This window comes from Melanerpes formicivorus, unplaced genomic scaffold, assembly GCF_026170545.1.
Source record: "Melanerpes formicivorus ecotype bairdi unplaced genomic scaffold, bMelFor1.0.p_v2 SCAF_1, whole genome shotgun sequence".
Classification (NCBI taxonomy): domain Eukaryota; kingdom Metazoa; phylum Chordata; class Aves; order Piciformes; family Picidae; genus Melanerpes; species Melanerpes formicivorus.
The window spans coordinates 60,172,555-60,198,728 of NW_027142353.1; positions in this window are offsets into that span (position 1 = coordinate 60,172,555).

Below are 26,174 nucleotides of genomic sequence, written 5' to 3' on the forward strand. Positions count from 1 at the left end.
ATCATAGAAGAAGCTAGCCTTGAGTTGGTGGTGGTAAGGATAACTTCTTTGCCCAGATAAAACCTGTAACATTAGAAATCTGAAGCATATGGATAGAAGAAAATAAATGAAAAGAAGGAGGCAGGAGTACTCATGGAAGAAGGTTACTGTGGTGTAGGCAAAAATTTTGGCAGAGGCACATGGAAGAAGAGATTGCTTTGAAGGCAACATGTGGCAAAGCTTAGAGAAAGAGAACAGATACAGGATATTTCATTAGAGGAAGTCTGAACTGGAAATTTATCTCACTCTCCCTTTGTACATTACTGGCAGCTTAGGTTTCTCATTCCCTATGAATGTCCATTCATATTTTCAGATTCCACCTTCATTTTCCTTACAATTAAGTTCATTTTGACATGACCTTCACAGAACTGTAGATGCTTCCTCTTCAGAGGATATCCATGTATACTATCATCTGCAGATTTGCATGGTATGCTATGTCATTTGTTAATATGTTAAGAAGTTAAGTAAGTCAGTCCAGACACAAAGGTGACCAATGTAGCACTTGACAAGACGTGCACCATCTACACTTGAGATAGCTATTTATCATTACACATTATGCCCTGTTTCCATCAAGCAACTGTTTTTCAATGTACATGTCAGCATTACTGACATGATGCTATAAAAATTTGTTGTGAGATAGAATGCACAGTTAAAATCTCACATATTATAACACCTGGCTTCTGTTTGTCGGCAGGCTTTGTCACTACACTGAGGAAGTCATCCGTTCTGACGGGAAAGATGTATTATTTTGTTTGTTTTCCTTTGCCAGTGAAATGAAGATCCAAACAAGAGCTTCAAAGGAAAAACAGCAGTGCCCCAGGAAGAGCCCTAGTCACCTCACTTGTAGCCAAGTGTCCTCATCACTGCGCTGCTGCAGCCTGGCTCTCTGCACTTGCTATCCTCCTGATCTATCAGTCCTGACTTGACAGGTTGCCTGATTTTGGCAGCAAGCCTGAACTTGTCCTTCTCTCCCCTTCACACACACTCCTTCCACCAAGGCAGTAATATAATGACTAGGAAAGCCTGGCTGCAGGGAAAACCTCTTGTGTTTGATATCCCACAAATTGAGGAAGAACCACTGTCTTCCAAGATGACCGTCTAGAGAGTAAACTTACATTTTGGTGTCTGCATTTCAGGTTAAAAGGAAACTTAACTGATCACAGAACAGTTGCATTACTTATGAATGGCATCCCACAATCTCCCAGAAATCTCAGAAATCTGCATCATTCTTTCTTCTTAGTATTTAGTTTGCTTTAAGTGCATTATTTATGACCCTTGATCATTCTTGCCACAAATGAAAACAGACAAAAAAAACACCCCACACCACAAAACAACAACAACAATAACAACCCCCCACACACACATACCAGTTCTGAAAACAAAATATATACTGACATTTCTTTTGGTAGGACTAATGGAAGAGCCTCATTAGTACTATCAGAAGAAGATATTTTTCCTTCCATTCGAGCCTTATTAATTTTCAGAGTGATTGGTATTGTAGTAGACAGAGAGTCATGTCCTACCACAACAACTGGAGAGAAACAACAATACCCTTCTGCCCTTGAAAAGAGAATATGCACCTTTCACATCACCCTTTTTACTCAACATAAAATAAAGGAATCATCTTGTCTGTCCTCCTAAAGATATTTTGGCTTTTCACTTAAAACTGGTTAATTATTTATCTGTATAATCAAATCTCCACAATCTCCCCAGAAGAAACAAATAACAGAGCTTAGATATGCAAAGGATGCTTAGTTTCTGAGGAAGAACAAAGCCTTTACAAACTCTTCCCGAGAGAACATAACATTGGAGAGAGATCAAAGGAGGAAACCCAATCCAATACTATTAGATGGATGGATTAAATTTTATGTGTAATCTTGCAGTGGTACTGCTCAAGTTTCAGCATCAGAAAGTTTTTGTGAGCATTCACAAGAGGAAAAGAAAATAACTGGCATGAAATGTTTAAGACATATTCCAAGGGCAGGAATGAGCAGATCTGCAATTTGGGGTTTTCTGTGTGCTTCTCAACAATGTTATCCTCCTGGTGTGAGATCTAATTCTTGTTTGTGGGAGGCAGCGCTGCAGTCCCTGAACAGAGATACTTTAAGTTTTTTTCTGGATATTTGTATGACTGTCATCTGAAAAGTTGTCTTGGCAGAGTTATCTGAGCATGTTTCCTCCTAATACCTCTGCTTTCTTAGGAAAGATGTTGACTTGCTGGAATGTGTCCAGAGGAGGGCAACAAATCTAGGGAGGGGTTTGGAGCACAAGCCCTATGAGGAGAGGCTGAGGGAGCTGGGATTGCTTAGCCTGGAGAAGAGGAGGCTCAGGGGACACCTTATTGCTGTCTACAACTACCTGAAGGGAGGTTGTAGACAGGTGGGAGCTGGTCTCTACTCCCAGACAATCAGCACCAGAACAAGAGGACACAGTCTCAAGCTGCACCAGGGGACGATTAGGCTGGATGTTAGGAAGAAGTTCTTCACAGAAAGAGTGATTGGCCTGTGGAGTGGAGTCACCATCACTGAAGATGTTTAGGAAGAGACTGGATGGGGCACTTGGTGCCATGGTTTAGTTGATTAGATAGTGTTGGATGATAGGTTGCACACGATGATCTCTGAGGTTTCTCCCAACCTGGTCTATCCTATCCTATCCTATCCTATCCTATCCTATCCTATCCTATCCTATCCTATCCTATCCTATCCTATCCTATCCTATCCTATCCTATCCTATCCTATCCTATCCTATCCTATCCTTTACTGGGCTCAGTCAGTTTTTTTTGTTTGTAGGTGTGGGCAGAAGACTTGTAGCCTTGACAGGATTTCTTTCCAAGTTTGCTCTTTCATCAGGCCTTTTGGAGAAATACTGTGTGCCACCCTCCAAGCATTCCCTACTTGAGTGCTGCTTGCAACTTGAAACACCAGTAACTACTGCAATTCCAGTTTCCCACTGAAACTCAACAGGTGCATGTGAAGAATTTCTGGTCAATGAAACTGTTTTTCATTCTATTTTACTAAAGAATAGCAACTAAGTATATAGAGCAGTAATTTCTGTGTCACCATCCTGTCTTCATCTGTTCATATTTGTTCTGCTGTATTTGCAAAAAGAATGATAAAAAACATTGTAAGTTTTGACAGGAGGCAAATTTATGCACTTCAAGTGTATGTAAAACGTTTATTTTTACTGTTCTGTCCCAGTTTGATGCACAGTGGTTTGCATTATGCATTGAAATATGAATGTGCCCCTTGTTGTTTCAGTCTGCATGTGCAAGGTTAATACCTGTAAAACAAAGTGGCAACAGAGAAGCAAAGCAGGTCTCCTGGGATGTAAGGAAATGTTGATTCAAACTGTAGCACCTCCACTTGAAAAATATTTCAGGGGGGCATAAAAGACTACCTGACAAAATGAACATAAGGCACATAGAATCCTAGAATCATACAGTCAATAAGGTTGGAAAAGACCTCAATGATCATCAAGTCTGACCTGTCACGCAACACCTCATGACTAAGCTATGGCGCCAAGTGCCACGTACAATCCCTTTTTGAACAACTCCAGGGACAGTGACACCACCACCTCCCTGGGCAGCACATTCCAAAGGCTAAGAACTCTCTCTGTGAAGAACTTTCTCCTCACCTCCAGCCTAAACTTCCCCTGGTTCAGCTTGAGACTGTGTCCTCTTGTTCTGGTGCTGGTTGCCTGGGAGAAGAGACCAACCCCCTCCTGGTTACAACCTCCCTTCAGGTAGTTGCAGACAGCAATAAGGTCTCCCCTGAGCCTCCTCTTCTCCAGGCTAAACATCCCCAGCTCCCTCAGCCTCTCCACATAGGGCTTGTGTTCCAAACCCCTCCCCAGCTTTGTTGCCCTTCTCTGGACACATTCCAGCAAGTCAACATCTTTCCTAACCTGAGGGGCGCAGAACTGGACACAGGACTCAAGGTGCGGCCTAACCAGTGCAGTGTACAGGGGCAGAATGGCCTCCCTGCTCTTGCTGGCCACACTATTCCTGATGCATGCTCTTGGATAGACAGCTGTGATCAAAATTATTTTCCTTGCTTCTGGGAGATAACAGCAAAAGTATATAATGCCTGTCATAAAGAGCTATCAGATTTTATCACATTTCACAAGCTATTGTTTCCACACAAAGCAGTGCTTTTCTGTTACTGCAGGCTATTTGTGCATGTCTCACAAAACTGTGAGATATTTTACTGACTGAGATGTGTATGTGATGCCTGCATTGGAGCAATTTGATATTCTTAATACAAAATAACCACTGAATATCATAAGGGATAAAGTAGAATAGAATAGAATAGAATAGAATAGAATAGAATAGACCAGACCAGGTTGGAAGAGACCTTCAAGATCATCGAGTCCAACCCATCATCCAACACTCTCTAATCAATTAAACTATGGCACCAAGCATCCCATCCAGTCTCTTCCTAAACACCTCCAGTAATTGTGACTCCACCACCTCCCTGGGCAGCCTATTCTAATAGCAAATAACTCTTTCTATGAAAAATTTCTTTCTAACATCCAGCCTAAACATTCCCTGGTTCAGCTTGAGACTGTGTCCTCCTGTTCTGGTGCTGGTTGCCTGGGAGCAGAGACCAACCCCCTCCTTGGTGACAACCTCCCTTCAGGTAGGTGTAGAGAGCAATAAGGTGTCCCCTGAGCCTCCTCTTCTCCAGGCTAACCATCCACAGCTCCCTCAGCCTCTCCTCATAGGGCTTGTGCTCCAAACCCCTCCCCAGCTTTGTTGCCCTTCTCTGGACATGTTCCAGCAACTCAACATCTTTCCTAAACTGAGGGGCCCAGAACTGGACACAGGACTCAAGGTGTGGCCTAACCAGTGCTGAGTACAGGGGCACAATGATCTCCCTGCTCCTGCTGGCCACACTATTCCTGATCCAGGCCAGGATGTCATTAGCCTTCTTGGCCACCTGGGCACACTGCTGGCTCGTGTGCAGCTTACTATAGACCAGTACCCCCAGGTCCCTTTCTGCCTGGCTGCTCTCCAGAGTATGACAGTGCAGTCATGTGTTTAAAATTCTCATTTAAGATCATCACATTTCATCCTTATAATTGTAAGCTAACTGGGTAATATAAACCAGGGAAAGTTGTTGAATCTTATATCAAATAGAACATAATCTAGTAGCCTGGAGAAGCTATGCTCTGAGACTTTTTGAACTGCAATTCCCACAAAATGCAATAGGGATTCATGGTGAAAGAGTTAAGCAGTTCAGAAATTAGATATAAAAAAACCTCCTGGCATTTAATCTAGAAAGTTATTTTAAGGGAAGCATTAGGCTGTCAGTCTCCCTTGTTTTCAACTTGAAATTTCATTCTCAGATGAGTGCATTAAAACATTACTTCTGTTAGAATGACACAATTAAATGCTGTAGATATTCAGATAATGGCAAGTGGATTTGACCTCAAAGAACTTATTATTTCGATCCTCTTTTTATTACACAAGTCATCAGCCTGCTTAATTTCAGCACAGCAAATCACTTCAGAAATATATGGAAGGTTTTCTGCTTGAAATGTGTTTTGAATTCTTGAAAGAGAGGCAGCATTCTTGTGATTGGGTTGTATGATACAGCATAGAATAGAATAGAATAGAATAGAATAGAATAGAATAGAATAGAATAGAATAGAATAGAATAGAATAGAATAGAATAGAATAGAATAGAATAGAAATTAACCAGGTTGGAAGAGACCTTCAAGATCATTATGTCCAGCCTATCATCCAACACCACCTAATCAACTAAACCATGCAACCAAGCACCCTATCAAGTCTCCAACTACCTGAAGGGAGGTTGTAGACAGGCGGATGTTGGTCTCTTCTCCCAGGCACCCAGTACCAGAACAAGAGGACACAGTCTCGGGCTGTACCAGGGGAGGTTTAGGTTGGATGTTAGGAAGAAGTTCTATACAGAGAGAGTGATTGCCCATCGGAATGGGCTGCCCGGGGAGGTGGTAGAGCCACCATCATTGGAGGTGTTCAGGAGGAGACTTGATGGGGTGCTTGGTGCCATGGGTTAGCTGTTTAGTTGATGGGTTGGACGCGATGATCTTGAAGGTCTCTTCCAACCTGGTCTATTCTATTCTATTCTATTCTATTCTATTCTATTCTATTCTATTCTATTCTATTCTATTCTATTCTATTCTATTCTACTTCCAGTGATGGTAACTCCACCACCTCCTCGGGCAGCCTATTCCAATGGCCAATCACTCTCTCTGTGTAAAACTTCCTCCTAACCTCCAGCCTAAACCTCCCCTGGCACAGTCTGAGACTGTGTCCTCTTGTTCTGGTAGAGTTGTGTGTGCCAGCTCAATTCCAACTCCAAATCTACAAAAATTATAAATGTGGTTCAGATTCACAGATTGCATTGGATTGGAAGGGATCCTCAAAAGTCATCATGTCCAGACCCCCTGCAGTGATCAAGGACACCTCCAACTTGATCAGGTTGCCCAGAAACTCATCAAGTCTGATCTTGAATATCTCTAGGTATGGGGCCTCAACCACATCCCCAGTCAACCCATTCAAGTACTTTAATACTCCCATTGTTAAGAACATCTTCCTCATGGCCATTCTAAATCTACCCTGTCCCAGTTTATAACCATTGTCCCTCATCCTGTCACTACAGGCCCCTCAAAGCATCTGTTTTTTGTAAGCAAAATATTGCATTAATATCACATTAAGACCAATTCGTAGAATCATAGAATCAATAAGTTTGGAAAAACCTCAAAGATCATCAAGTCCAACCTGTCACCCAACACCTCATGACTACTAAACCATGGCACCAAGTGCCATGTCCAATCCCTTTTTGAACACCTCCAGGGACCGTGACTCCACCACTCCCCTGGGCAGTACAGTCCAATGGCTAACAACTCTCTCTGTGAAGAACTTTCTCCTCACCTTGAGCCTAAACCTCCCCTGGGGCAGCTTGAGACCCCTGCAGGATGCATTTACACTTTTTAGTATCTTGGTGCAGTAAGTTTATTGCAATTCAGCAAACTAGTTTACCTATACTATATTCCCTAGGCAATTCAAGGTCAAAAAATTAAGTGCATGTGAAGTATCTGCATTCTTCATAGAAAGATTATTTGCCACTGGAATGGGCTGCCCAGGGAGGTGATGGAGTCACCATCGTTGGAAGTGTTTAGGAAGAGACTGGATGGGATGACTGGTGCCATGGTTTGGTTGATTAGATAGTGCTGCATGATAGCTTGGACTCGATCTCAAAGGTCTCTTCCAAACCATTCCATTCCATTCCATTCCATTCTATTCTATTCTATTCTATTCTATTCTATTCTATTCTATTCTATTCTATTCTATTCTATTCTATTCTATTCTATTCTATTCTATTCTATTCTATTCTATTCTATTCTATTCCATTCCATTCCATTCCATTCCATTCCATTCCATTCCATTCCATTCCATTCTGATTTATAGATGTTTGATAGATGTTGGGTTCACCTCGACGAACACTTTCAGGACCAGATGTAAGCAAGCGAAGACATTTATTATGGTATATAGGCTATCAGAAGGCACATATGTCACCTCTCAATTGGTCATTTTCTACTGACATGCATGTAATTAAGGCATACAATAGGTCAAAAAACCAAACCAATATTTTAACACATCCAACCAAATTCTACCCAGCTTGTCTCCTTCAGTTCCAAGGTGTTTGCATTACTCTCAGAGTCAAAGAGAAAACATAGCTCTCTCTAACTCGAGCAAAGGCGAATCTCCCCTATAGTCCTACAAAGCTATCTGAAAACAACCTCTTTTACATCTTCCTGTAGTGTTCTAAAGCTATACAAAAACCTCTTCCAACACTATTTTACCAACTTTGTTCCTCTAAAACACGTGGAATCTGATTTCATTCTCTCCAACAAAATATCAGATTTTTGCTGTTCTATCAAACAGGCACCACACAAATACTTTCTCTCAGGCAGAAAAATTTTCCCACACCTATCCATCTACCAATCCCTTTCCTCTGTCCTTTTTGGAGTTCCAGTTTTGTAAGGACTCTGTGTGCCAAATGAGCTCTGGGTTATCTACAGTGCTCAGCCAAAGGTCAGAGTTGACTTTATAAGGGACAGAAGTCATAAAGAACTTAGACACCCATCATCAACGCAAGCAGCATTTTGGTATCATTTCCAGAAGGAGTTAGAATTCTTGCTACATTAGGGTATCTCTGCTGGTCCATATGGACACATGCCATGGAAAATGCATTATCCATTAGGAAAACTTGCAGAGAGAGTAGGTCTGAAATGCACTTTTTATTGTCTTGTGTGGCTTTAATCCTGTTTCTTCTGTTGTTGAGTATCTGTAATAAATTCTTTGCCCATTAAAATGTGCACAAGAGCAGGCCAAGCATTTAAGAACCTTGTTTCTTTTCCTACTTTTGCTCATAAGGGGAGTGAAAATAATAGAGGTTTATGATTTCAGGAGCTACTTTGCACTGTACAGAATAGCTACAAACCTTTAGTTTAAAAATAACCAACATAAAAGGACTGAGTCTGCATTACAATCTAATCAGTTTTAAGAGAAAAGAGAAAATGAAAGTGTAGCAGTACAGAGTTTTTTACTCTGCACTGTTTCTGCATAATATTTAAGTCTCCTTGAGCTGTACAGATTTTATGTTTAGGCTAGAATTTATTTAAGTTAAAAAAAAATCAGAATCAGATGCTGCCCTGGGAGGGGGAGGATGTAGACGCACTGTGGATGTGAAAGCTCTGATGAGCTTCGGTATACTTTGGTTATGTGACAAGAATTGTGTGCTGCTGGACAGTGCTCCTGCTTGACAAGCAAAGAGCTGTATCTAATTCACAGGATACTTTGGTGAAGCCATAGCTGTGATGCATGCATTATTAATAAATCACAGAAGGAGACCTGAGGAGCTCTAAGCATTTGTCTCATGATACTGGCTGTTCTACAGCCACAGAAAGCAAAGCCACCCTCCCTAATGCTTATCGACTAAGAAAATGCACATGTCTTCGACCCCACTGCATTCCTATGACCTCATGAGTACAAAATACATCCAGTGTGACCCAGGCAGAGAAACAGGCTTCCAAGTACTGCAGTGATTATTAACTACTAAACAGTACTACCAATATTAGCCTGCTATTACTTTGCAGGTACAGACAACAAGGAGCAGGGAAAGGTGAGGGACCAGTGTTCCCTCTTCTGCAGCTGTGACTCTTCAAAATGTCAAAGTTTACTAAGCTTCCCCTGCAACACTAGGGTGTTTAAGCTCCTATTTTGTCTTCTGTTTTTCAGTCAGTGCTGAGGTTCAGTGTGCTGGATCATAGAATCACAAAATTGTTTTGGTTGGAAAAGACCTGTAAGATCCACAAGTCCAACCATCAACTCAATATCACCATGGTCATTAAACCACTTCCTAAAGTGCCATGTCCACACATTGCTTGAACACCTCCAGGGACAATGATGCCACCACCTTCCCAGGCAGCCTATTCCAATGACCATAGACTCTCCTTTACTCCCCAAACAGTGATGAAACCTCTCTATTTAGCCAGGCTGGCCTTATTCTTCTCCAGCTCATCTTTCAGCACATGGGGGCAGCCTGTTCCTATGCTTTTAAGAAATCCCTCTTGAACAGTGTCCAGCCTACATGGACTCCTTCGCCCTTCAGGACTGCCTCCCAAGGGATTCTGTCCACCAGTCTCTGAAACAGGAAAAAGTCTGCATGCCAGAAGTCCCAGTTCTACTGGCCTCCTCTTTAATTCTCCAGTAACTGAGAACTCCATCATTTCATGATTATTGTGCCCAAGATGACTCCCAACTGTTACACTGCCCACAAGTCCTTCTCTGTTCACAAGCAGCAGGTCCTGTAAGGTGCCTTTCCTAGTTGGCACTGTCACCAGGTGTGTCAGGAAGTTATCCTTTATACACACTAGGAACCTCTGGGACTGTTCTCTCTCTGTTGTGTTGTATTTTCAGCAGACATCAGGGAAGTTGAAGCTGCCTGCAAGAACAAGGGATGAGACAGTCAGGTGTTGAGAAATCTGGACAAAGGAGTTAAAAACCACAGGAAGAGCTGAAAGCCAGGGATGAGGATACTACATGCCAGTCACTGGTCCCCAGATTATTGATATATTCAGTTCAGCCTTTCTCAGGTTGTTTTCATTTAGAATAGTGGCTAAATTAGGGGAAGGGACTGGGTTGGCTGGAGAATATTTTCTTGTGAGATTTTGACATTTATTATCATTCCAGAGCAGAGCAAAGTCTGTGACTTATAAATTTAATGAAAGTATGCAAAAAAGTTTTGGTGTGTTGGTGTTGTTTGTTTGTTTGCTGTTTGTTTTTTAATAAAGCAGCCCATCCAGAGTAATAATTAACTCCTCTAATTTCTGAGTAAATTAGGTTCAAGTAACAGCTCTTTCAGTGCCAGAGCAGGGTCTCAGAAATACCTCTTTCCCCAGGTACAGTCTCCTGGCAGATCATAGACTCACAGACTCAACAAGGTTGGAAAAGACCTCAAAGATCATCAAGTCCAACCTGTCACCCAACATCTCATGCCTACTAGACCATGGCACCAAGTGCCATGTCCAATCCCCTCTCGAACACCTCCCAGGATGGTGACTCCACCACCTCCCTGGGCAGCCCATTCCAATGGCTAACAACTCTCTCAGTGAAGAACTTTCTCCTCACCTCGAGCCTAAACTTCCCCTGGCACAGTTTGAGACTGTGCCGTTCTCTGGACACATTCAAGTGTCTCAATGTCCTTCTTAAACTGAGGGGCCCAGAACTAGAAAGAGTACTCAAGGTGTGGCCTAACCAGTGCTGAGTACAAGGGAACAATGACTTCCCTGCTTCTGCTGGCCACACTATTCTTGATGCACACCAGGATGCCATTGGCCTTCTTGGCCACCTGGGCACACTGCTGCCTCATGTTCAGCCGGCTGTCAATCACTACCCCCAGGTCCCTTTCTGTTTGGCTGCTCTCCAGCCACTCTGACCCCAGCCTGTAGCACTACATGGGGTTGTTGTGGCCAAAGTGCAGCGCCTGGCGCTTGGACTTGTTGAATGCCATCATGTTGGACTCTGCCCATCTGTCCAGCCAGTTGAGATCCCTCTGGAGAGCCCTTCTACCCTCTGACTGATAAACACCTGCTCCCAATTTAGTGTCACCTGCAAATTTACTGATGACTGACTCAACATTGGACTCGATGATCTTTGAGGTCTCTTCCAACCTTAGTGATACTGAATACTGAACCCACTCATCCAGATCATCAGTGAATATATTAAACAGGATGGGGCTCAGCACTGATCCGCGAAACTTCTTCCTTATTCACTTGAAACAAAGCAAAACAGAATAAAACAACTGGACAAACCCCCCAAACAAACAAAACCAAGCAAACAAACAAACTGTAATGTAAGTAAACTACCTGAATTGGGAAGATGTTTTTAGATGGGAAGGTAAAAGTTTCATAAACATCCCAGAGGAGATATCAACTCTTTTTATTCCACAGCTCTGCTACTTAGGGCAAAAATAAATGTGGGATGTGGGACATTCTGACTGAATATTATCACTATAATCAATTTTCTTGTAGGATATTCTGAACTACAAAAACATTCTTAATAGAGGTATTTAATTTTATTTAAATAGTGAAGCACAGCAGGAATAATTAGAACAGAAGTTTTCCACTTCCTAACAGTATCTAAAATTCTTCATGACACATGAACTGGTGTACTCCAGGGGCACCGCTAATTCAGGTCAGGAATATCTTCCCTGGACAAGGACAATCTTGTATCCAACTCTTACACTGTCACTGGGGAGGCATAATGAGGCACTTCATTTGTAACTAAGGTTCTCCTGTACTTCTAATATTCATTGTCTACTCTTTTCAGTTAACTGTAGAAAATAACTGTAGAAAATAACTGTAGAAAATAACTCCTAGAGTGTAAGTAAACTATTATTAGAATAAACAAAACCAGGTTGGAAGAGACCTTCAAGATCATCGTGTCCAACCCATCAACCAATCCAACCCACCCAAACAGCTAACCCATGGCACCAAGTACCTCCTGAACACATTCAATGACGGTAGCCTATGAGGATGTCCACATGTTCATCAGGTCAATAATGCAAAGGTTTTATTAGCTGAAATACCTGGAGTACTTTTTCCCAAACTGGACTACCATTTATGTCTAGGTAATGACAGTCTTTAACACATCAATCACCTATGTATAGAATAAGCACCACCATCACATTGGTAAGACTTCCATTGTCCTGAGTGGAATGGAGACATGTGTCTGTATGTCCTTTCTCTATAGTATTTTTGAAGGATAGTTGTGAGGCAGTTCCAGAAGGGACAAAATATTTCTGTTAAGTCTTGTGGGTCAGCTCCAACTCATCTCCAACCTAAACTCAGATCTTCCTCAAAAAAGCTTTTGATTTTGCACTGCTTAAATGGCAACCAGGTGAGGAGTTAGTTAAGTGAGTTTGCTTTGATAAAGCTTGACCTGCTCACTTTCATGGAGCACAGACATGTAAAGCTGGGGGGGAGGTTTGTTTTGTGGTTTTTTTTTTCCCCCTCTCTTTTTCTATTTAGTTTTATTTATCTAAAGTTCTTAGGAACTTGGTTTAGGCAAAGGAAAACTAACTTTGCATTGATTTTTGATCAGTAGTTTCTTTGCATCCCTGCAGTCAACAGCACAGGGTGACAATGTCATATTCAAGACAAATGGGCTTTGGAAATGCACTCTTCCTGGATAATTGAAAACAGAGCTATGCATTAAAAAAGCATTTGCTTCTTGATGTTCTCTTGTACAGGGGAAACTGTCTGGCGGAATGAGCGTAGGTCTGTATTTCAAAGAGGTAAATACCTTTCTGATCTCTCCCTAGGTATGACCCTCTTTCATCATGCTCTCTAGGAGAGTAATTTATTGTATTTTTCCAGTTCTTCCAAAAGAAACATTCCACCACTGTTTTGCCTTTCTATTTTATTTTCAACTTCATCCAAACCCATTCTTTTAAAAAGAACTTCTTAAAAAGGGTTAGAAAAAAAAAATCCTTCCCAGAAGTAGGTTTCATGCACTTTCTACATTGCAAACCTTTATGAAAGCAAAGAAGATTAAAGAAGGTTCTGTGTTACTTGCAAAATTTATACAGAGACTTTCATATTTTTGCAAATTATTCTGTTAATTTCATGCACTTTTACACATCTTGCTGGGTAAAGACAATGTGAAAAATGAAACAAAATGCATCTTACAGGTCTGTATGGCCAGTATTCTAAGTCATATCATATTGAACATGAGCCAGCAGTGTGCCCAGGTGGCCAAGAAAGCAAATGGCCTGTATCCTGGCCTGCATCAGGAGCAGGGAAGTCATTCTGCCCCTGTACTCAGCGCTGGTTACGCCACACCTTGAGTACTGTGTCAAGTTCTGGGCCCCTCAGTTTAGGAAAGATGTTGAGTTGCTGGAACATGTCCAGAGAAGGAAAACAGAGCTGGGGAGGGGTTTGGAGCACAAGTCCTATGAGGAGAGGCTAAGGGAGCTGAGGTTGCTCAGCCTGCAGAAGAGGAGGCTTGGGAAAGACCTTATTGCTGTCTCCAACTACCAGAAGAGAGGTTGTAGCCAGGTTGGGGTTGGTTTCTTCTCCCAGGCAACCAGCACCAGAACAAGAGGACACAGTTTCAAGCTGTGCCAGAGAAAGTTTAGGCTGGATGTTAGGAAGAAATTCTTCCCAGAAAGAGTGATTGGCCATCAGAATGTGCTGCCAGGGAGGTGATGGGGTCCCCATCACTGGAAGTGTTTAAAAAAGAGACTGGATGGGGCACTTGGTGCCACGGTTTAGTTGATTAGATGGTGTTGGGTGATAGGTTGGACTTGATGATTTCAAAGGTCTCTTCCAACCTAGTCAATTCTGTATTCTGTTTCTGTTTCCTGAGAGCATAAGTACCATGTGTGTTATGCTTTGACTAGGCGAAGGCTATAGACAGGGCATGTGAGAATGTGTTTCTGTCAAGGAAATTGTTGGTAACTGCAGAAAAAGGAGATGTTCAACAAATATTTTCAACCTTTCCCTTTCTTTGATTGTGTCAACTTTACCTCCAACACTGATCTTACGCCTCTTACCGTTCTAGACTACAGCAATGCAGTAGAAACTTATTTGAGAGAAAAGGAAAAAGCAATGCCTTGGGTGGTAGAAACACATCAGATTTCATGTCTGCTGCCTTGGCTAAGTATCTTTTTTGCTCTGATCATTTTTCAACAGAGAATCTTCTTAATCTCACACAGTTTCTGTAAGTCCGTATAATGGGAACAGCAAAACCAAAATCAACTAAAATATATTTTTAAACTACTTTGGATTTTTGTAAAAACCTTTGCTTGGGGTTATTGTTGATCACTGCTCAGATATCTGGTCCTTAATACGCTATATTCTGATAAGTATTAAGTCTTTGATTTCCACACTTACTCTAAGTTAATTTTTAGGCTTTGGCTTTAACACATCAAAAATTTCAGTCCTGTTTGGTACTGATTAAAAAGAAAAGAGAAAAATTCTAGGAATGGAACATCTCAAATATCCATCTCCATTTTACAACTATCTGCTAGTTTGTCCAGTTATTACAGCCTGGAGAAACAGCTCAGAATACTGCCATTTCATGAAATAAATACAGTAAGAGATTTCAGTTTTGTCACTTGCTCCATAGGAACTGGTTAGGCCACACCTTGAGTACTATGTCCAGTTCTGGGCCCCTCAGTTTAAGAAGGACATTGAGATTCTTGAATGTGTCCAGAGAAGGGCAATGAGGCTGGAGAGAAGTCTTGAGCACAAGCCCTATAAGGAGAGGCTAAGGGAGCTGGGATTGTTTAGCCTGGAGAAGAGGAGGCTCAGGGGAGACCTTATTACTCTCTACAACTACCTGAAGGGAGGTTGTAGCCAAGTGAAGGTTGGTCTCTTCTCCTGGGCAACCAGCACCAGAACAAGAGGACACAGTCTCAAGCTGTGCCAAGGGAAGTTTAGGCTCGAGGTGAAGAGAAAGTTCTTCACAGAAAGAGAGACTGGCCATTGGAATGTGCTGCCTGGGGAGGTGGTGGAGTCACCATCCCTGCAGGTGTTCAAAAAGGGATTGGATGTGGCACTTGAAGCCATGGTTTAGTAGTCATGAGGTGTTGGGTGACAGGTTGGACATGATGATCTCTGAGGTCTTTTCCAACCTTATTGATTCTATGATTGCATAAATTACTGTCCAGATTTATGAAGGATAAATCTGCATGTTACTAGGACCTGAACAATCACTATCAACCAGTGCTTGGTGGTCTTCAAGTCTAGTTTTTGAAGGATTCACTTCTACAGTCAAGTTCCCCCCCAGCTCCACAAACTTTATTCCTGTAATTCAATTTCTTGGATTCTCTAGAACAGAAAAGTAAATACAGTCATTCTTCCCTGTAAGATTTGCAGGTTTAATGCATGTGGAAATATTTTCCTACATTTTACCAGTGCAAAAGTATTTATTGTATGGAGAGAATGCTTAACAAAGGGGCTCTATTCTTTTCCCTGCAGTTTTGTCTGGAAGATGATTTTGAAGTGGGCCAAAGAAACAGCAATGACAACTAAATCATGAATTGTCAGGTATACCTACCAAGGGAACCAGCATGATGTGGTTGTTTGCTGTAATCAGCCACTACAGAATAGATAATTTAAGCATATCACATTCATTTTACTTCTGTGATACTGTGATATTGTGATGTAACTGCACTGGGTCTAAAATGTGGGCCATTAAGTCTGATGTGCCTTGCATTGTCCAGGAGTTCCTAAACCTCTAAGAAATAAACAAGAAAGTGTTCATTTCCACTGTTTTAAGGAAGAATTCTCACAGTTTCTTAGGTTATGAAATTATCTTCCCTTCTACTTACATTCTCCAGATCTTCCTGTATCAGCTTTTCTTTATTGTCACACCTCAGTTTACGTGTACCAAGAATGGAATAGAATAGAATAGAATAGAATAGAATAGAATAGAATAGAATAGAATAGAATAGAATAGAATAGAATAGGCCAGGTTGGACAAGACCTTTGAGATCATCAGTCCAACCTATCTAATCAACTAAGCCATGGCACCAAGCATCCCATCCAGTCTCTTCCTAAACCCCTCCAGTGATGCTGACTCCACCACCTCCCTGGGCAGCCCATTCCAATGGCAAATCACTCTTGCTAGGAAGAATTTCTTCCTAACACCCAGCCTAAACTTCCCCTGGTGCAGCAAGAACTTGATGATGATTCTTACTCACTTTGATTAGGGACTAGTATGGCCCATTTCCAGTACAGGGCTTGGTTCTGAAATTGAAATAGTACTTCAAGTTCAACCACTGTCCCATACTCTGCTTTAGCTGTTAGTGTCCCACAGAGAATGTCACTCCCCTATTAAGAGCTTGAGTAATATTGTTATCTCAGATGCATTAACAATGCATAAAGCAGAAATATGATTTGATTGACAAGAAGATATTTTAGCTGGAAACATCCTGAATAAACTTGACAAATGAGCAAGCATGGCATGGGAATCACAGGAGACAGAAAACTGGAGAATGACATGAGATTTTTGACAAAATTGCTTTTCTGATAAGGACCCATTTCAAGCTCAATGATTAGCACTTACTCAGCAGCTCACCATGCACTGACCTTGGCAGAATCACCAGGGTCAGATTTCGATATATATTCACATGCATGAATAATTCTCAAATTTTCCATTACATTAGGCACAAGCAGGCATCTTGTCTCTATCATCATGCATGAATGTCTTCTCTTGCTGCCATATTCCTCTTGAAATGAAAACAGTCAGTTGCTTCTTACCATATCTCAGCACTCTGGTGCAGTATCTCCTCTTAACTGCCCCTCTGAAAAGCCTAGTACCACAGGAAGCCTGCTGGGTTTGTTTTGTTTTGGTTGGTTGGTTTGTTGGTGGTGTTTGTTTGCATAGCAAGTCCCCTTCAATAGCTACTAAGCAATGGCAAGATAGTTTTGTCATGAATTGAGTTGAACGTGCCGCTGTTATTCATCCCATGCTGCAGTCATGCCAGCTTCAAAAAATGAAAGTGCAAAGTGAAGCAAAATATTATGGGGCTTGGAGTTCAGATTGCAGCATGGGAGGCTTCCTGTTCTAGTTGCTGGTTCTGGGTTCTTGGATGTTGGTTCTTTTCCATAGGGATGGCAACGAGGTGTGTGGGAGTCAGGTAGCTGCTGCTTTTGGCTGTCTGTTTTATGCTGGGGTTTTTCTCCTGTATTCACTCTGTTTCTTCTGCAGATAGGCTAAGCTAAGATAATCAGGTATTGTATTATTAGGTTAATTAGATTTATAGCCAAGGTAATTACTCATTGTGCTCATGATATCTCGTGTTATATTAATCTCTTATCTCTTTATCTCAACCCTGAGTTTTGTGTGTTACTCTTCCCCTCACTTTCGTTTTGGGGCAGCAGGCAGATTAGCCCTTGTCCTAAACTATTGCATTCCTTTGGCACTCCAGTGTGAGGAAGTCAATTTTGGCAGGAGACAAAAGGGTTAAGATAAACAAAAAAAAAGGATTCAGTTATGGCTTGAAGCCTTGCAGCTGGGGGCGGGGGTTGGTCTCCCAGGCAATCAGCACCAGAACAAGAGGACACAGTCTCAAGCTGCACTAGGGGAGGTTTAGGCTGGATGTTAGGAAGAAGTTCTTCACAGAAGTTCTTCACAGAAGTTCTTCACTTCTTCACAGAAGTTCTTCACTTCACAGAAGTGGTTGGCCTTTTTAATGTGCTGCCCAGGGAGGTCTTGGACTCACCATTACTGGAAGTATTTAAGAAGAGACTGGATGAGGCACTTTGTGCCATGGTTTAGTTGATTAGGTGGTGTTGGGTGATAGGTTGGACTTGATGATCTCAAAGGTCTTTTCCAACCTGGTTAATTCTATTCTATTGTTAAGAAAGTTGGTTTGTGGGTTTTTTTTTGTTTGTTTTGTTTTTGTTTTTTTTTTTTGGTTGGTTGTGGTTTTGTTTGGGTTTGGTTTTAGTTTTTTTCTGTCATGTGTTTTATTTCCTTTTGGAGGTTGATGTGCTGGGGTCCTGTATGCACTTGCAGTGGTGCAAGGGAAAAGAAGTATAAAGCAGTTTGCAAAAGATAAGGACAAACTGGGGAACAAGAGAAGGAGAGAGCTGTTTGCTGTTTGCTCCCTCAGCTCTTAAGCTTATCTGGCTTTGGAAGATGGCCAAGGTCGGTGGATGGAACTAGCAAAAGCCACAGGGAGGTAAGGAAAATCTCTCCTCCTCTGTACAGCCCTGTGTTTCAGCCAGGAGGAACAGATGCTCCCCTGTCTGAGGGAGAAAATCTCAGAGGTACACACCCTGGTGTGCCTTGTGGTTTTACTTGCATGACCACGGTGAGGACATGAGGAAGTGGAATGGAATAGAATGAATTACAGGGGAATTCTCCCCTGAAGAATTCTGCCTCAGTTTCCAGTGGAAAATCACCCAAGAAAAACAGACAAGCTGATACCGCTTCTGATTCTTCTGAAAGGACAAAGCATCCTCACAAGACACAGAACTAGAGGGGCCCTGCCTCCAACCAGATGGAGAAGAGGAACAACCAGGTTTATATATGGAAGCTACTGCTTGGCAATTTGAAGAGGTGGAACCCATCTGTACTTCTGGTGTGACAGAGGGATATCCACTCCTACATGCACTGGAAGCTGAGTAGTGGAATGGTGCCATGATTTACTTTCACTTGGAGAGGTGGAAGGAGTCACTGGACTCAACTGCTCCACTTGACTGGCCCAGGAGTGGAAACACAGCCCCACCATTTGGACTGGTCATGGACTGATCCAGACTGTACTGGAACAGAGTGGAGCTCCAGATTATGTGCCATGAGGAACAGATCCAGTAGCATCCATGCTAAGCAGAAAGTGGAGGAACATTTGCACCCCAGAGTCCTGAGGGAATTGGCTGATGTGATTGCCAGACCACTCTCCATGGTATTTCAGAAGTCCTGGCAGTCAGGGGAGGTCCCTGGGGACTGCAGGAAAGGAAATATCACACCCATTTCTAAAAAGGGTAGAAAGCAGGACCCGGGGAACTACCAACCTGTCAGCCTCACCTCTATGCCTGGGAACATCGTGGAACAGATCTTCCTAGATGCCATGCTGAGGCACATGGAGGACAAGGAGGTGATTCAAATCAGCCAGTATGGTTTTACTAGGGGCAAATCCTGCCTGACCAACATAGTGGCAGTGTGTACTTGCAGTCCAGAAGGCTAATCACATCCTGGGCTGCATCAAAAGCTGCATTGCCAGAAGATCCAGAGAAGTGACTCTGCCACTCTGCTCTGGTGAGACCTCACCTGGAGTACTGCATCCAGCTCTGAGGCCCTCAATATAGGAAGGACATGGACCTGATGGAGCAGGTTCAGAGTAGGGCCATGAAAATGATCAGGGGGATGGAGCACCTCTGCTATGAGGACAGGCTGAGGGTGCTGGGGTTGTTCATCCTGGAGAAGAGAAGGCTTCAGGGAGACCTAATAGCAGCCTTCCAGTACCTGAGGGGGAGCCTGCAAGAAGGATGGAGAGAGACTGTTTACAAGTGACAGGATGAGGGGCAATGGCTTCAAACTAGAGAAGGGCAGATTTACATTGGATATTAGGAAGAAGTCCTTTACTATGAGGGTGGTGGAACAGTGGAACAGGTTGCCCAAGGAGGTGGTTGAGGATCCTTCCCTGGAGATATTCAAAGTGAGGCTCTCTGAGGCTCTGGGCATCCTGCTCTAGTTGGGGATGTCCCTGCTGACTGCAGGGAGGTTGGACTAGATGACCTTTGGAGGTCCCTTCTGGCCTGGACCATTCTATGATTCTGTGATTCCATGAAAGTAAAATATTAGTTGAGCTCCTTTGATCAGTCCACAGCAATTTCCTTTTAAAGGTTCACAAACAAGGCTAATTTATTCCTTCCTCACTTTCATTCCTTTTTTTTTCCCATTTTTTTTCCCCCAAAGTACACAGCATTTAAGCTCTACTGTAATTAAATATGAACACGCTGAAAATCTTTGTAGCATATTTTACCTCTGTTGTTTCCACAGAACTGTCATTGCCAGCAGATCTATCTCACCTCAGAAGGTAAAATTGTTTCATAAGATAACATTTTCCCTGCAGCTTCATGAAACCCCAGAGGGCGTATTTCTGGATGCATCTGAAAGCAACAGAACCAGCTGTGTACCTCCATATGTGAAAAGTCTGATCAGACCAGGCTCATTTTAAAATCAACAGAATTGACAGAAAGATTGTTTTGCTGCAACAGAGAGATTCACAGCTCCAGTGCAGGTTGATGCCAAGATTTTAAAAGGCTTTAATAAGCCAAGCCAGCCAGGAGTCAGAACATGATGTAGCTGTGTGGCAGTGCTGCAGAGCCTGACATCCCCAAACAACCATAAATTAATTTTTACAAAGGGTAGAGGAAGGCATTCAGAAAGAAGTACTGTGCCCTGGTACTGTCAATCTTAACAGTGTGATATTTCATTGACATTCTATTAGCTATGAACCTATGTAATGGTCACAAATTAAATAATGGGATGAAATTAAGAAAAGAGAACTTTTGGAATAAGGAGCAGGAAATGAGTGAGGTCTGTAAGACAGGAGTAATATCAGGAGGAGACTTGACAGGGTGCTTGGTTACATGGGTTAGTTGATTAGGTGGTGTTGGGTGATAGGTTGGACGTGATGATCTTGAAGGTCTCTTCCAACCTGGTCTATTCTATTCTATTCTATTCTAAAATCTGATTTCTATGACTACATTGAAGAAAGAGCTGGGGAGTACACAGAGATATAAATCCTGCTGTCTCAGGTGTTTGGCCCTTAGATTTGTAATTTGTACAATATTGCTGTTAGAGTGAGATGGGAATCTTTCAGCAAAACAGCAATCTAGCTTTTCTTTTTAGAGATGCTGATTCATGTAAACCAAGACTTTGATCATGGAAATAGATAATTTAGAATGGAATGGAATGGAATGGAATGGAATGGAATGGAATGGAATGGAATGGAATGGAATGGAACAGAACGGAACAGAACAGAATAGAATAGAATAGAATAGAATAGAATAGAATAGAATAGAATAGAATAGAATAGAATAGAATAGAATAGAATAGAATAGAATAGAATTAACCAGGTTGGAAGAGACCTTTGAGATCATCGAGTCCAACCTATCATCCAACACTATCTAATCAGCTAAACCATGGCACCAAGGACCCCATCCAGTCTCTTCCTAAACATCTCCAGTGATGGTGACTTCACCACTTCCCTGAGCAGCCCATTCCTATGGCCAATCACTCTTTTTGTGAAGAACTTCCTAACATCCAGCCTAAACCTCTCCTGGTGCAGCCTGAGACTGTGTCCTCTTGTTCTGGTGATGGTTGCCTGGGAGTAGAGTCCAAACCCCACCTGGCTGCAACCTCCCTTCAGGTAGTTGTAGAGAGCAATAAGGTCTCCTCTGAGCCCTCTCTTGTCCAGGCCAAACAACCCCAGCTCCCTCAGCCTCTCCTCACAGGGCTTGTGCTCCAAACCCCTCCCCTGCTTTGTAGCCCTTCTCTGGACACGTTCCAGCAACTCAACATCTTTCCTAAACTGATAATTTCTCATGTGCTGGAGAGAAGCACAGGTAAGCATCTGAAGCAGTCACCTTCTCAGAACAGAACATCTAGCCACACTTTCTCTGCAGTGAGGCCAGACTTCCACATATTGAAAAAAGTTAAATCTGTGAGGCTAGAGAAAACATACAAAAGGAGGAATCTGCATTAGCAGTCTCCCCACTTGTGCAAACAGTCCCACTGGGAGGAGAGGTCTCTGCTGCTGGACCTTTTTACACTGATTTTTGTGGGTTTTGTTAATGTGAGGTGCGAGAGGTGTTTGTGACCTGAGACACTTCTCACATTTCTAGCCATTCAAGAGAAATTCAGGTTAAGCACTTAGAAAACATTTCATATAAACCAGAGCCATGACTGTACTTCAAACCTTGGAAACAAACAGCCCTGAGCTGCAGAGTTTAAACAGCACATTAGCACTTAAATACTGCATAGGTCCTTCAAAAGCACTGCAATCTCTGATGGTCTCCAATCAATCATTTAGTTTTATGGATAGAAGCAGTCACTAACTAATTACACTATTTATCCCTCATCAAATTAAGCTGGCTCGTTAAAGGAGCAGAATCAATATAACCCATATAGCAAATTAGCTGCATTCTGTGCATAGAACACACATTTTCTAAAAGGAGGCCAGCAGTGGCCTGTGCTCTTCTAAAGCAAATCATGGAAATAGGTTTCCCTTATGAAATTACAATCTCAAAATCCCCCTGGTGACTGTGAGTGCACTTGTGAAGTACTTAAGGCACAAATCTTCCCAGAAAGTGTGGGCCATTGTCAATGACCCTTCTTTTCACAAGGACATATTCATCAATTCTGTGGTGGCATCTGGTACCTTACAGAATACTGTCCATATGCTTGTGATTGATGCCATGCTGATTGCTTGGTAGTTCAATTTCTTGCTTATGCATACAACAGTGTAAAAGCCCCAGGGACAGCTGGGCTATCAACTATCTGGTCCAGTACCACCAGGCTCAGAAATACCCCTTCTCTAAGATCCATCCCTCATCTAGCTGGAAGGAGCCTGGGAAAAAATATCTATGTCTTTTAAAGTCATGTGAACACATGCATGATTTGGGATACCTACAGTGACAATAAAGGGCATCTGATCTCAAGGGCTCACTTTGATGGGATGCTTGGTGCCATGGTTTAGTTGATTAGATGGTGTTGGATGATAGCTTGGACTCAATGATCTCAAAGGTCTCTTCCAACCTGGTCTATCCTATCCTATCCTATCCTATCCTATCCTATCCTATCCTATCCTATCCTATCCTATCCTATCCTATCCTATTCTATGAGGTTCCTCAGCCATTTGGTCTGGATACCAACATGGTAACTAGCCCTTCTGGATGCACGGATTTTCCTTAAAGATTGGGTTGCTTTGACACACTTTAAGTCAGAATGCCTTATTATGGCAATGCCTGCAGCAGAGCAGGCAGAGCAGGCAGATGCCTGTGAACATCTCCAGACAGAAATTCAGTCACCCGTCTTAGCAACTTGTCTTTATCAAGAGGAAGTGGTAAAGCCAGTCAACTACCTTGGAACAGACAACAAACCCTAAACCTCTTAGTTCAACTAAATGTCTCTGTAATGAAGATGAGTGTCCAGCTCTTTTGTATGATGCTTCTTTTCCTTAGGTTCCTTCCAGAACTTAGGCATCTCTTACTTAGGAAACTCCTCCACTTTAAATTCATAGCAGTGAAATTCCATGACCTGCAATTAGTTTGGGACAATCTTCACTATCATTAGAGGCTGGAGGATAACAAGATTGCAGCAGTTCTGTAGAAAAGGACTTGGGGATAATGGTGGCTGAAAAGCTGGGCATGAGCCAGCAATGTGCACTTGCACCCCAGAAGAAGTGTGGCCAGCAGATCAGAAGAGATAATTCTGCCACTCTACTCTGGTGATACCTCACCTGGAGTACTGCATCCGACTCTGGGGCCCTCAACTCAAGATGGGCATGATCCTGATGGAGTGGTCCAGGGAAGGTCACAAACATGATCAGATGGCTAGAGCACCTCTCCTATGGAGACAGGCTAAGAGAGCTGTTCAACCTGAAGAGAAGACTCCAAGGAAAACTTACAGTGGCATTTCAATATCTGTAGGGGACCTACAGAAAGGATGGACAGTTTAGAACAGCTTGTAGTGATAGGATGAGAAGCAATGGTCTTAAGCTAGAGCTGGGTAGTTTTAGGTTAGAGATAAGGTGGAAGTTCTTTGCAACAAGGGTGATGAAATACTGGAACAGGTTGCCCAGGGATATGGTGGAGGCATCATCCCTGGAGACATTGAGGTTCAAACTTGATGGGGCCCTGAGCAACCTGGTTTAGTCAGAGATGTTCCTGATAACTGCAGGGGGATTGATAAAGATGACATTTGAGGGTCCCTTCCAACCAAATTAATTTTGTGGTTCTATGACTCTTTGACCTAAAAACTTAGAATGTCCTTTGAATAATGTAACCTGATAGCTATGATCTATTTTTTGTAGCTAAATAGATGTTTTCACTTTGTCTATCTTTAGTGTTGCTGAAGACATGAATATTCATTATCCTAAACTGCATCTACTAATATAAATAATTTAGGCATACATAAAGAGGTTTTTTTTCACAACAGAAATAGCTTTTATAGTGTGACTCTATTATGTACAGACCATTTGCAGATCTGAGATCACAGGGTCAATAGATATTTTGATATTTTATGAGCATCTCACCAGCTAGTACTGAAAGTTAATGTCTTTGCTGTCTTGATCTCTAAAAGGAAAATTATTGTTTCAATGAGTGTCTAGAAGATAATTGATTATTTTTTCTTTAATATTGCTGAGGAGGAACTCAAGATGAACCAAATTCCCTGCTTTAGGATGTGCTTTTAAAAATGTGTGCTATGCTTCATCACGTTTCATGTGCCATGAGATTGAATTTTGTCATTGATTGCCATCCTCTTTAACATCTTCATTGATGATCTGGATGAGGGGATTGGGTCAGTCATCAGCAAATTTGCAGATGACACCAAGTTAGGGGCAGATGTTAGTCAGTTAGAGGGCAAAAGGACTCTGCAGAGGGACCTCGACTGACTGGACAGATGGGCAGAGTCCAATGGGAAGTCATTCAACAAGTGGAAGTGCTGGGTGCACCCATGCAAAGCTACAGGCTGGGGTCAGAGTGGCTGCAGAGTTGCCAAATGGAGGGGGACCTGGGGGTGCTGATTGACAGCCGCCTAAACATGAGCCAGCAGTGTGCCCAGGTGGCCAAGAAGGCCAATGGCATCCTGGCCTGCATTAGGAATAGTGTGGCCAGCAGGAGCAGGGAAGTCATTGTGCCCCTGGACTCTGCTTTGGTTAGGCCACACCTTGAGTCCGTTGTCCAGTTCTGGGCCCCTCAGTTTAAGAAGGACATCGAAACACTTGAACGTGTCCAGAGAAGGGCAACAAGGCTGGGGGGAGGCCTTGAGCACAAGCCCTGTGAGGAGAGGCTGGGGGAGCTGGGATTGTTTAGCCTAGAGAAGAGGAGGCTCAGAGGAGACCTCATTGCCCTCTACAACTACCTGAAAGGTGATTGTAGCCAGGAAAGGGTTGGTCTCTTCTCCCAGGCAACCAGCACCAGAACAAGGGGACACAGTCTCAAGCTGTGCCAGGGGAAGTTTAGGTTTGAGGTGAGGAGAAAGTTCTTCACCGAGAGAGTCATTCATCACTGGAATGTGCTGCCCAGGGAGGTGGTAGAGTCACCATCCCTTGAGATCTTCAAGAGGGGATTGGACGTGGCACTTGGTGCCATGGTCTTGTCATGAGGTCTGTGGTGATGGGTTGGACTCAATGATCCTCAGGGTGTCTGCCAACTGAGTCCAACCTATCATCCAACACCATCTAATCAACTAAACCATGGCACCAAGCACCCCATCCAGTCTCTTCCTAAACACCTCCAGTGATGCTGACTCCACTACTTCCCTGGGTAGCACATTCCAATGGCCAATCACTCTTTCTGTGAAGAACTTCTTCCTAACAGCCAGCCTAAACCTCCCCTGGTGCAGCTTGAGACTGTGTCCTCTTGTTCTGGTGCTGGTTGCCTGGGAGAAGAGACCAACCCCTACCTGGCTACAACCTCCCTTCAGGTAGTTGCAGACAGGTAGGTATGTGGTATGTAGGTATGTGGTCTAGTCACCGGTTGCTGTCTCTGATACTATGTGTATGCTTAAGGTCATGTATCCAATCTGCAAAGCACCTACAGATACCGTGGTTGTCTTTTGGTACTGAAGGTGACAATAACCACCTAAGTTTAGGAACATCTTTGTTGACTGGAGGGGCAGCTTAGGCATCTATTTGCAAGTTCACATGAAGACACTTAAAGGTAAGTGGGTAAGTGTTTCTGACCAACCCACAAATTCCTAATGTCCTTCACAGAGAAAACAGCTACAAATAGTCTGTGGATTCTGAAAAATTATGCGTTTTATTTTGTTCAGCTCATATAAGTCTGGAGTCAAAATCCTGTTCCTGATACAAATCAGAAGAACTCGCAATGTCAGTAAG